Below are 11,600 nucleotides of genomic sequence, written 5' to 3' on the forward strand. Positions count from 1 at the left end.
CTTCCCTAGGTCAGGTAGACATATATACATTACACAGTGTACCAAAAACATATACAGTAGCCACGTGGTATACACCAAAGGAAATTTACCTAGGGCTTTAAATGTAATGTCAACAAAAGAGTTTGCTTATCCTTGTCTTATATGAATGTACATACATAGCTTTTGAGCTGTTGTGATCCACTGAGAGGTCTATTTTTCGCCTTTTTATGTTGAGTAGTTGTTTGGTTTTAGTTACAGAATGTAGGGTCGTTGACCCAAACCTGTGGGAAATTCCATTTGACAAGCAGTACTTGGTTTTGCAGATCGGGTCTCTACTGCATCCCTCTCCCCCAACTTTAACAGTCATATATCGAGGAGATCATGCCCCTTTGTTTTCTGTGTTCTAGGCTTGTCTTGCTAAACGTTATTTGTTCAAGTTATGACCATTTCCCTGCGAATAACAATATTTCACCATTTCTAATCTCTATGTAGTATTCCATTGTGTATAGGTACCATATTTTTTGGATCCATTCATCTGTGGAGGGACATCTGGGTTGTTTCCATATTTTGGCTATTGTGAATTGTGCAGCGATAAACATGGAAGTGCAGATGTCTTTTTGATATCTTGGGACCTGTTGTTCAGGATAGATGCCTAGGAGTGGTATGGCTAGGTCATAGGGTAGGTCTATGTTGAGCTTTTTGAGGAACCTCCATACTGTTCTCCAAAGTGGTTGTACTACTTTGCACTCCCACCAACAATGGAGAAGTGTTCCTCTTTCCCCGCAGCCCCTCTAGCATTTGTTGTTGCCTGAGTTCAGAGTATAGGCCATTCTAACTGGAGTGAGATGGTATTTCAGGGTTGTTTTTATTTGCATCTCCTTTACTGCCAGGGATTCTTTAATTTCATGCATAATTTTGTCTGTGGCCCAAGTGTTAGATCACAGTGAGGGGTTTAGCCTCTAAGTATATGTATAGCCTCTGTGGTATCCTTTGTTATTGAGGGTTACCTTTATTCCACTGTGGTCAGATATAGTATATGGGATGACATCAATACTTTTGTATTTGCTGAGGTTCTTTTTGTGGGCTATGACATGGTCTATTTTGGAGTTTGTTCCATGGGCTGCTGTGAAGAAGGTGTATTGGGTCTCTGTAGGGTGAAAGACTCTGTACAGATCTATCAGATCCGTTTGGGATATATGATGTTACTTAGGTCCTCATCTCCCTTGCTAATCCTCTGGTTGTTGGATCTGTCTCTTGTAGAGAGTGGGGTATTAATGTCTCCCACTATGACTGTGTTTGGGTCTATCTTGTTCTGTAGTTCTGTGAGAATTTGCTTGACATATGTAGGGCCTCTTTTGTTTGGTGAATATAAATTTATCACCGTGATGTCTTGATTCTGGATTATCCTTGTATTAAAATGTAGTGTCCTAACAGTACAGGGATTCTGGCCAGGAAGGAAAAATCGACTTTGCTCATCTGAAAACACAGATTTGAGCTCCGGGCTGCATTCCACCGCCACGCCAGTGCCGGCGCCAGCACAGCGCCTGGCACAGCGCCTGGCATAGCAACCTGCACTCTGTGCAGCTAAAGCACACAGCATAGACCAGGGAGAAATCCTCCAGATGGTGGCTGAGCACGGACAACCTGAAATCACAGAGAAAGCGTGAGTACCCCACGAAAGATATTCTCACTCGTGCCCACAGACCAGCTTCTGGAAGGCATCCCTTCCCCCACTGCCAGAGCAAAGCACCATCTTTGCCACAGGCATAGGGTCAGTCCAGATTGGAACTAAAGCGGGCCTGGGGAAAGCGAGGTCAAAGGAGCCATCTTTGAAAAGGGCAAGAGGGACTGACCAGTGAGAGCCAGCTGCACCCAGGAGAATGCCCCCTGCCCTGGCGGGAGGCGAGTCCTGGGCCTCGGGTTAGCCAGAGGTGCCCCATCCTGCCCGCTGGAATATCTAAATTTAAAGCAAAAGCAGCCAGCAGCTACGGGCGACACAGAAACACCAGACGGGGGAACAAACAGTCCCTGGGACAGCTAAACGGTCCCATCACAGAGGAAGCCCAATTCCCAGCCCATAACAGAGCTCCATTCCATAGCCACCTCCTCCAAGGAGGCCACCTCCCCCAGGCAAGCAACTCTCAGCTGGGTAAAACAGCCCAGAGACACCCCGCCCTGCTGAGTCCACAGCTTATTCAAAGCCAGGCATCAAAGGCAGCAGTCCCACAGCAGACAGAGGAGCCACAGTTCCTGAGACTGCTCACATCCCCATCTACAGAGGACGCCCAAGGCCTGGCTGCAAGCTGTGCGAACCACAAAGACCCAGGATTGCACTAACAGGGGAGAAGGGTCAGAACAGATCCACCCCTTGCAAACTGAAATCAAGTCGAACCAGCAAATCAGGAAAATAGACTGCAGACCATTGCAAGGGAACCAGAGACTGGGGAAAGACTACCCCCAACAAGGAGGACTCCATTTTTTTTTCTTTTCAAACATTTTTTTAAACTTTTTTAAAAAAAATTTTCTTTTTAATTTTTTCACTTCTGAAAGGTCGTTGGTTTTTTGTTTGTTTGTTTGTTTGTTTGTTTGTTTTCCATTTTTACTGGTTTGTTTTCTCAAATTTTTTTGTTTTTTTTTGGATTGTTCCTTTTCTGTTTTTTTTTTCTTTTTCTTTTTTTTTCATTTTTAAATAATTTTTCTCTGTTTTGTGCATCTGTCTTCCAGTATTTTTACTTTATTTCTCTCTTTGCGTTCTCTTTCTTTAAAAATGACTTTCCTATGAATAAAATCTCCACTCTTTTCTGCTAACTCTCCATTGTCTATCATTTTAACCTTGTTCTTTCTACTGATTCTACTCTTCTCCACATTTCCACGCCACTGAAACTAAACCAAAATCACCACCCCACCAATACATTTTACTCAATTCTCTTTACTACCTCCAACTTACCCTCCTGACTTACTACCTAGAACTCCAGGTTCCATTGATTCCTGGTTATTGGATAGAGGGTATCCCAGCTTAATCTGAGTGAATCAAAGGGGTTCATAGAGAAAGCCAGTCCTAAAAGAACTTAATATAAAAACAAGAATTGTGTATAGGGTTGTAACAGTAAATAAGTAACTACTGAATACAGGACCCAGGATCGGTTGTTATATTGAATTGTATTCTTTAGGAACACCAAATCTAATTTTATATACAGGTATAAAAGGTATCTGTATATAATTGTGAACTTGTAAGATTTATACAACAGTGCTTGGTAAGGGCTGCTTTGGGTCTTAAACGGTGCTCACAGGTGATGGTAGACTGGCATTCCCAATTCAAATGGGCAGAAGGAACACAAGAAAGATGGCAAACAATGAAGTCTTATCTCCCACTCAAAATAAGAAGGAAGCAGAGCACTCAATCAAAGATATAGAAGAGAACCCCCAAAATGCTCTACAAAGTCTACTGATAAACATGATAAATGAAAAGTTTGAATCTCTTCAGTCAATTATTCTAGAGCATGAGGAGGCAAAGCAAAAATTAATGGAGAATTTCATGGCATCCAGAAATAGAAAGATAAATGAACTTCAAGAGTCAAATGAAAAGATAGCTACCCAGCTTAAAGATTTGAGAGACAACAATAAAAACCAAAGTAATGAAGTTAATGAAGTAAAGAAGTCCATACAAGACCTAAGAAATGACATGGAAATCATCAGGAAAGACCAGTCAGAAGGAAAAGACATTCGAAATCAAGTAGCTAGCCTACAGTCCCAACTAACTGAAGCAGAGGATTGAATCTCAGGAGCTGAAGATTCCTTAGATTCTATGGAGAAAGATCAAAAATCAATACAAATCCAGTCCAATCAACAAAACAGATCGCTACAGGAGATTCAAGACACGATGAGGTAGCCCAATTTAAAGAAAATAGGTATTGAGGAAAACTTGGAGAAAGAGGTTAATGGGATAGGCAATCTATTTAACAGAATATTAGCTGAGAACTTCCCAAATATCCAGAAGGAAAGGCCTATACAGATACAAGAAGCATTTAGACCCCCAAACCGACCATGCCAGAATAGGACATCCCACTGACACATTGTGATCAAAACAGGTTCAGTAGAGTCCAAGGAAAGAATCCTTAAAGCTGTTAGGGAGAAGAAAACAATCGCATATAAAGGAAAAGCAATCAGAATTACCCCAGACTTCTCAGCAGAGACCATGAAAGCAAGAAGAGCCTGGAATGAAGTATACCAAACACTAAATAAAAATAACTACCAACCAAGAATTCTGTACCAAGCCAAACTCTCATTCATAGCCGAAGGTCAAATAAAAGTCTCCCACAGTAAGGAAAAACTGAAACAATATATCTCCACCAAACCAGCTTTACAGAAAATCCTCAAAGATGTACTATACAGGGAAAATAATCAAGATCCCAATACAGACAGAGAAATGAACCCTAAATAGTAAACATCAGATCAAGAAATGCGAAGACACAGCTTTAAACAAGATAGTGATAATGAAAGGAACAAACGATCATCTCTCAATCCTAAGTCTCAACATTAATGGACTTAATTCTCCAATCAAACGACATAGACTCATAAGTTGGATCAAAAATCAAGATCCATCTTTCTGCCGCTTCCAAGAGACACATCTATCCAGCAAAAGTAAACATCTTCTAAAAGTGAAAGGCTGGAATCAAATCTATCAAGCAAATGGCCCCCATAAGCAAGCTGGAGTTGCAATCCTAGTATCAGACAAAATTGACTTCAAATTTAAAAAGGTAAGAAGAGACAAAGAAGGCTACTACATACTAGTAAAGGAATCTCTCCTACAGGAAGATATAACCATTCTAAATATCTACACACCAAATGCAGGAGCACCCAACTTCATCAAACAAACTCTACTGACTCTAAAAACACTCATAGAGCCAAACACATTGATAGTTGGGGACTTTAACACTCCATTATCACCTCTGGACAGATCAACACGCGAAAAACTGAACAAAGAAACCACAGATCTTAATAATTGCATAGACGAACTAGACTTAACTGACATCTACAGAATATTCCACCCAGCAACAACAGAATACACATTCTTCTCCGCAGCACATGGAACATTCTCCAAAATAGATCACATCTTAGGGCACAAAGAAAATCTGTACAAATTCAGAAGTATCAGAACCATTCCCTGCATACTCTCAGACCACAATGGAATAAAATTAGAGCTCAACTCAAACAGCCACCACAGAAAATCCTACAATTCATGGAGACTAAACAACACACTGCTGAACCATCAGTGGGTCATTGGAGAAATTAAAACGGAAATTCAAATGTTTATGGAATTCAACCAAGTTGAGGACACAAAGTACCAGCTCCTTTGGGATACAGGAAAGGTAGTACCACAGTAAAGCCACCAGCACAACAATGTTCATCTCAGCGCAATTTGTCATAGCTAGAATCTGGAACCAACCCAGATGCCCCTCAGTAGATAAATGGACCAGGAAAATGTGGTACATATTCACAATGGAATTTTATGCCTCTATCAGAAAGAATGACATTGTCCCATTTGTAAGGAAATGGAAGGTCTTGGAAAAAGTTATACTAAGTGAAGTGAGCCAGACCCAAAGAAACATGGACTCTATGGTCTCCCTTATTGGGAATAATTAGTACAGGTTTAGGCAAGTCATAGCAGAGCATCACAAGGCCCAATAGCTATACCCTTATGAACACATAAGATGATGCTAAGTGAAATGAACTCCATGTTATGGAAACAATTGCTATATCACAGTTGTAACTACTTTCAACGTTCCATGTGTATATGTAGCTTCTATTATTGATGATGTTCTTGTATCACCTTCCTGTGGTTGTACCTACACTATCTCTGTAAACTTATCTGAGTATATTGGAAACCGTGTATACTGGTATTGGAAGGGAATACCAAATTTGAGAGACACAGGGTAAAAAAAAAGACAAATAACTACAAAAGCAATACTTGCAAAACTGTTTGGTGTAAGTGAACTGAACACCTCTGTGGGGGATGGGGAAGGGAAAGGGGGAGGAGGGAGGGGGTATTAGGGACAAGGTAACAAACAGTACAAGAAATGTATCCAATGCCTAACGTATGAAACTGTAACCTCTCTGTTCATCATTTTGATAATAAAAATTTGAAAAAAATAAAATAAAATAAAATGTAGTGTCCTTCTTTGTCTTTTTGAGTTGATTTTAATGAGAAGTCCAGCTTGTTTGAGATCAGGATGGCTACTCCTGCCATTTTGGTAGGTGCGTTTGCTTGGCAGATCTTGCTCCATCCTTTCATTCAGAGCCTGTTTTTATCCCTTGCTGTAAGATGGGTCTCTTGAAGACAACAGATGGCAACTTTTTGTTTACAGATCCACTCTGTCCGTCTGCTCCTCTTTATCGGAGAGTTTATACCGTTTATATTCAAAGAGATCAAGGATAAGAGTGTTTTTTCCCCTTCAATTTTCCTGTTAGGCTGTTTTTCCCCTCTTTTTTTCTTGTCTTTAATAAGCTGCTCTTTCTGTTGGGCTCTGGCTATTGTAGTTTCTTTCTGTTTCTCTCTGTGTGTCCTCTACGATTTCTGTTGGGTGGGGTTCCACTCTTAGAATTCGCTGTAAGGCTGGTTTTTTATTCACATGCTCTTTTAGATCCTTTTTGCTATGGAAAGATCTGATTTTTCCCTCAAATGTGAATTCTAGTTTTGAAAGATATCTAATTCTGGGTTGGCAATTGTTGGCCTGTAGGACTTGGACTGTGTTCTTCCACTCTCTTCATAGGTGATAGGTTTGTGTGGAGAGGTCTGCTGTGATTCAGATCCTTTTCCCATTGTAGTATAGCTCTTTCTTCACTTTGGCTGCATTCAAAATTTGCTCTTTATTCTTGAGATCTGAAGTCTTGATTATTATGTGCCTGGGCGAGGATTTTCTAGGGTCTGGTCTGCCAGGCTTCCTATAGGATTCGGTTACTTGGGTGAGGTCCTTTGTGAGATTGGGGAAGTTTTCTGCAATAACTCTATTGAAAATATGTTGTAGCCCTCTGCTCTGGTATTCGGCTCCTTCTTCTATTCCAATTATGCACAGATTATATCTCTTGTCTTTGTCCATTAGCTCCTGGATTAGTCTGCCCTGGAGTTAAACTGTTTCTTTGAGTGTGGTAATTTTCTGGTCCTTATCGGCTGCATCGTCATCCAAAAGAGAGATTCGGGATTCTATATGATCAATTCTTTGTGCTGTGGCTACTAGTGTGGAGTTTATGGATGTCAGCGAGCTATTTATGGTTGCCAGATCAGCTTTCATCTTAGAAATTTCTTCCTTTAAAGAGTTGTATTTTAAATCTATTTTTTCATGCATTTTGCTTCTCACGATGTTATGGTCTTCTTTAACGGAGGAATGCACTGTATCCATTTTTGCTTCCATTTCTTTTTTGACTTCCTGAAGGTCCTTCGAGACTTCCATTCTAAACTCCTGGAATTGTTTTCTGAATTCATTCCTAGGCTTTCCATCATTTCTGCTATCATAGCCTCAGTTGTTTTTTTATTCTCCATCTCCTCTTCAGTCGTACTACTTTTTGGAGCTGGTGAGTTGGCTTGACCTTTCATTAAGTTTGTAATATTTCTTTGTGATTTGTGCATATGGAGATCTGTATGTAGCGCCCTTGACTTGGCTTTGTGCTGGTTCCCACTGGTTTGTCAGTGAAGACTTGTTTGTGTCCTGGCTCTGGGTTTGAGTTTGGCCCAGTGGGTGAGCGTGACCATCTCAGTTGTTGCTGGGGTGGTCACCCTCACTGCACTTGGGGGTGGGTATGTTTTGTGTCTTTCTCTACAGGACTGTGTCCTGCCGCTGTGTTGTGCTGACCCTAGCATGCCCCTGATGGGGGCTTGTGGGTCGCTGATTCAGCATGGCATGGAGACTTTTCTCTTTGATTCTTTTCCCACTCAGTCCCGTGGTCAGAGGAGCTCACTTCACCTCTTAGATTGAGAATTGCCGCTGAGAGGTGGCTCGCCCACCTGTGTGGATTGCTCCTGTCAGAGCAGGTGTTGCTGTTGATGGGTAGCCTGCCCACCTGTGTGGAGTATGCCTATCATAGCGGGCACTGCCTCTGGAGAGCCCTGCCCACCTGCGCAGAGTGCACCTGTCAGAGCGGGTGTTGCAGCTTGCTGTTTGTGCACTCCCGTGGGTGTTTGGGCAGGAGATCCTCTTGCTGGAGGGCTAGCACGCTGGCCCACGCTGGCCCTCCAGGAGGCATGTGCGTGTGCACTCTTGTGCTTCCTTTGTGGGGGTGCTGCCCCGAGTTGTTGGAGGGTGCTCATGCCGTCTCGCGAGTCTGCTGTAGGGGGCGGTATGCGTGGACCCTAGCAGGTTCAAGTGTCTGGGCGCAGGTTGGTACCCACAGACTCTCTGCACCTCCGCTGTGAGTGGGATGTGTGTTCGGGCCCAGGTGTCCCTACTGGGCTGGTATTGTACATCAGCAAGCATATGACTGTTGTTCAAAAAGTCCGCGAGGACCAGGCACCTCAGGTGGCTTTCCAATGCCTACCAGTCCCTGGGCCCCTGCTGGTGGGGAGGGGGCTGGTGCAGACAAGGTCGGGCTCCCCAGCTGGGGCTTTGGGGGACGCCTGTCTAAGGTGTTTCCTGCTCCCTTTGTTGGGCGCTGCTCCACCTCTGCTTGTTTCCATGTCCTCCCAGAGGCTGTAGGGTCCTAGAGCCACCAGCTATGGGGCTCCTTTGTTCCCTTGGGGTAGGGAGGGGGAGGGAAGGAGCTCTAGCTTCTTTGTAGGGCTTAGGTCTCTGCTAGAGCTGGTCTCCCATTGGGGGAGGCAATGGGGAACTTACTGGTCCTGGAATGTGTGTGCATGCCACGCTGCCTTGGGCTTTTCGGGGCTGGGGTGCTGGAGTGTGGCGATTGGTCGTTTGGTGGTGGCAGTCCCGGCTCTCCCCGTCAAGCTCTCCCCGTCTGTGCTGCCCAGTTCCCCTGCTGTAAAACATTGTTTATTTCCTCTGAAGAATGCTCAGTACTTCCTCTTATTATTTCTCCAGTTTCTTGGGAAAGAAGTTTCTTTGTAGAGTCATGATTTAATTAGGAAAATGTTAAGGTTTTCTTCCATACTGTTAACCTTAGGTCAACTTGTTTAAATTGTTAAATTCATTGACTAAAGTAATGGGGACACATGATGGAGTTCCTATTGCTTGAGAAAAATTGGAAATACAGTGTTACAATGAGCATCATTTTTGAGCAGTGTAGATTTGAAATGGGATTTTCATGTCTACTCTTTTTTCTATTTTGCATTGGAAACTAGGTTCTTTGCTATGTGTTTGAAACTTCAGGTAAACACAAGTAGGCCATGTAGATGTAAAGTAATGACTAGATGCGGGTATAAATAGTAAAAAGAACCGGGACTAATAAGAGTGATTCACAGCAACAAGAGTCTGGAAAGTATCTTCATCTTAGATAAGAATGGGAGAAAAATGAAACACATGTTAAAACAAGCTTTCCATCTATTAAATAGGAAGGACTGGCTTAAGAAGTGAATAGAAGACAGTATTCTCTGAATTAATGTATTTATCAATTACCTTCTATATCTTTTTAGTCATAAATTTGTTGGCTTCTGTGAATTTTAAAGACAAATTAAGTACACACAAAATAAAACCTGTCTTCAATTCTAGAAAATCAATTTAAGACATATGAGCAAACATTAGCATGCCTATATATTTTATCCCTGGTTACTTTCTTTAACTTGATCATTCTTATTCTTTGCTAAGAAACTCAACTATATAGATGTTTCAATATTGTCTTCGTTAATCTCCCCCAAATTCTGATCTCCTGCTTAAGCTTTGGCATCAAACACCAACCATCTGCCTAGAATTTACTGCTCTACTTGCCACTACTAGTACTGAGTCTATTTCAAATTTTAACCAGCTTTTCATTTATAACAATTAATTTAAAAATTAACTTAGAAAAGCAGCTAGAATTAGATAACTTCAAAATGATTACTATTTTTTTAGTGCTTGTCCTGGGGCTTGAATTCAGGGCCTGGCACTGTCATTGACTTTTTGTGGTCAGGGCTGATGCTCTACCACTTGAGCTACAACTTCCTTTGCAGCTCTTTTGATGGTTAATTGAATACTGTGATCCGAAGATCTCAGTCTCCCAAGTCACAAGGATTATAGCCCTCCGCCACTGGTTTAATTTTTATTTTCAAAAAGATCTTGAAGTTAGAAAAATGGTTTCCTTGACTTGATTTTACTGAGTCTCCTTTGAGCTCTTTTCTTAACCAAGCCTAAAAGTTGGCCAAAGAGGACTTCTGATGACTGACATCACTGATTTCTACCAACCCTGACACAAGAGACAGAGCAAATGCCAGAGCCATTTCCAGCACAGTGTGCCACAGGTGATCCAGCCTACTAAATTTTTCTCCCAAAGTGTTTGAGGGTACTGAAAAAAGTTTATTCTAGCACATTCTTCATGACATGTCCTGACCCAACGCTTTCCATGACTAATAATTCTCAAAAACAGCTTTTTCCATGTGCCTTTTCCATATTGCACTCCCATGACCTGGCTTAAATTCTCATTTATTCCTCCTCTTTACTTCTTCATTCTCCCCCTTAAAACTCCTGGGCATCTCAGCCTAGATCAGAGTCAGCCCAAAAGTGGACTGAAGTCTCTATGCACTGATCCTGTAGCCTGGACAAAAATCTGTATCATAGCCTTTATCATGGTCTCGCAGAGTTCAATTGGGCCAAGACCATGTCTTGAGAGCTGGAGGGCTTGTGTAAGACACCCACTTTCTTTCTCTTTTGTACATGTGTGGAGCATGGCTTCCAGTTTGAATGAAATCATAGCACGGGGTGAATGCTGCAATTATGGCATTTCTGACTGCATCCCAGCCAATTGGAAGCAGGAAGCAGGGGGAGAACAGACATGCCTGTAAAGACAACTCTTGGAGCCTGTTTGTGCCACTCCTCCGAGGCATTGCAGAGGGCATGGAGACATACAGCCTTTATTCTATGCACTCTGTAAAAATGGTACATTGGTGCTGACTGGAGAGAAAAGAGACAGTAGAACAAAGCCTGTGTGTTCCACCATTCCACCTTGAAATTTGCTTCTCTTCCTTTAAATATTGGTGTTTATATCTTTTCTCCATGAGGACTGTATGTACAGAGGGAAGTTTAGTACAGTGACACAGGACGGTGGTCCCAGTAAGGGTAGGATACCTAAAACAAACAGATCCCTGCTCAGGTATGTATGCAGGTGGGAAGTAAGACTCAAAACTGACCACCATTGAAAACCAGGGTGGAGGTATGGTTCAAGTGCTGGAGTATTAGTCAAGCAAATGTGAGGCCCTTAGATAAAACCCTACCCCTTAAAAGAGAATACTTAAGAAATTTAAGCTGGGTGCTGGTGGCTCATGACTGCAATCCTAGCTAGTCAGGAGGCTGAGAACTGAGGATTACCATTCAAAGCTAGTCCAGCCAGGAAAGTCTCTGTGAGACTCCAATCTCCAATTAAGCACTCAAAAACTGGAAGTAGAGCTGTGACTCAAAGTGGTAGAGTGCTAGCATTGAGCAAAAGAGTTCAGGGACAGTGCTTAGACCCTGAGTTCAAGCCCGATGACCAGATCAACCAAAAGA

Source organism: Perognathus longimembris, chromosome 2 (genome assembly GCF_023159225.1).
Source record: "Perognathus longimembris pacificus isolate PPM17 chromosome 2, ASM2315922v1, whole genome shotgun sequence".
In the NCBI taxonomy this organism is placed as follows: domain Eukaryota; kingdom Metazoa; phylum Chordata; class Mammalia; order Rodentia; family Heteromyidae; genus Perognathus; species Perognathus longimembris.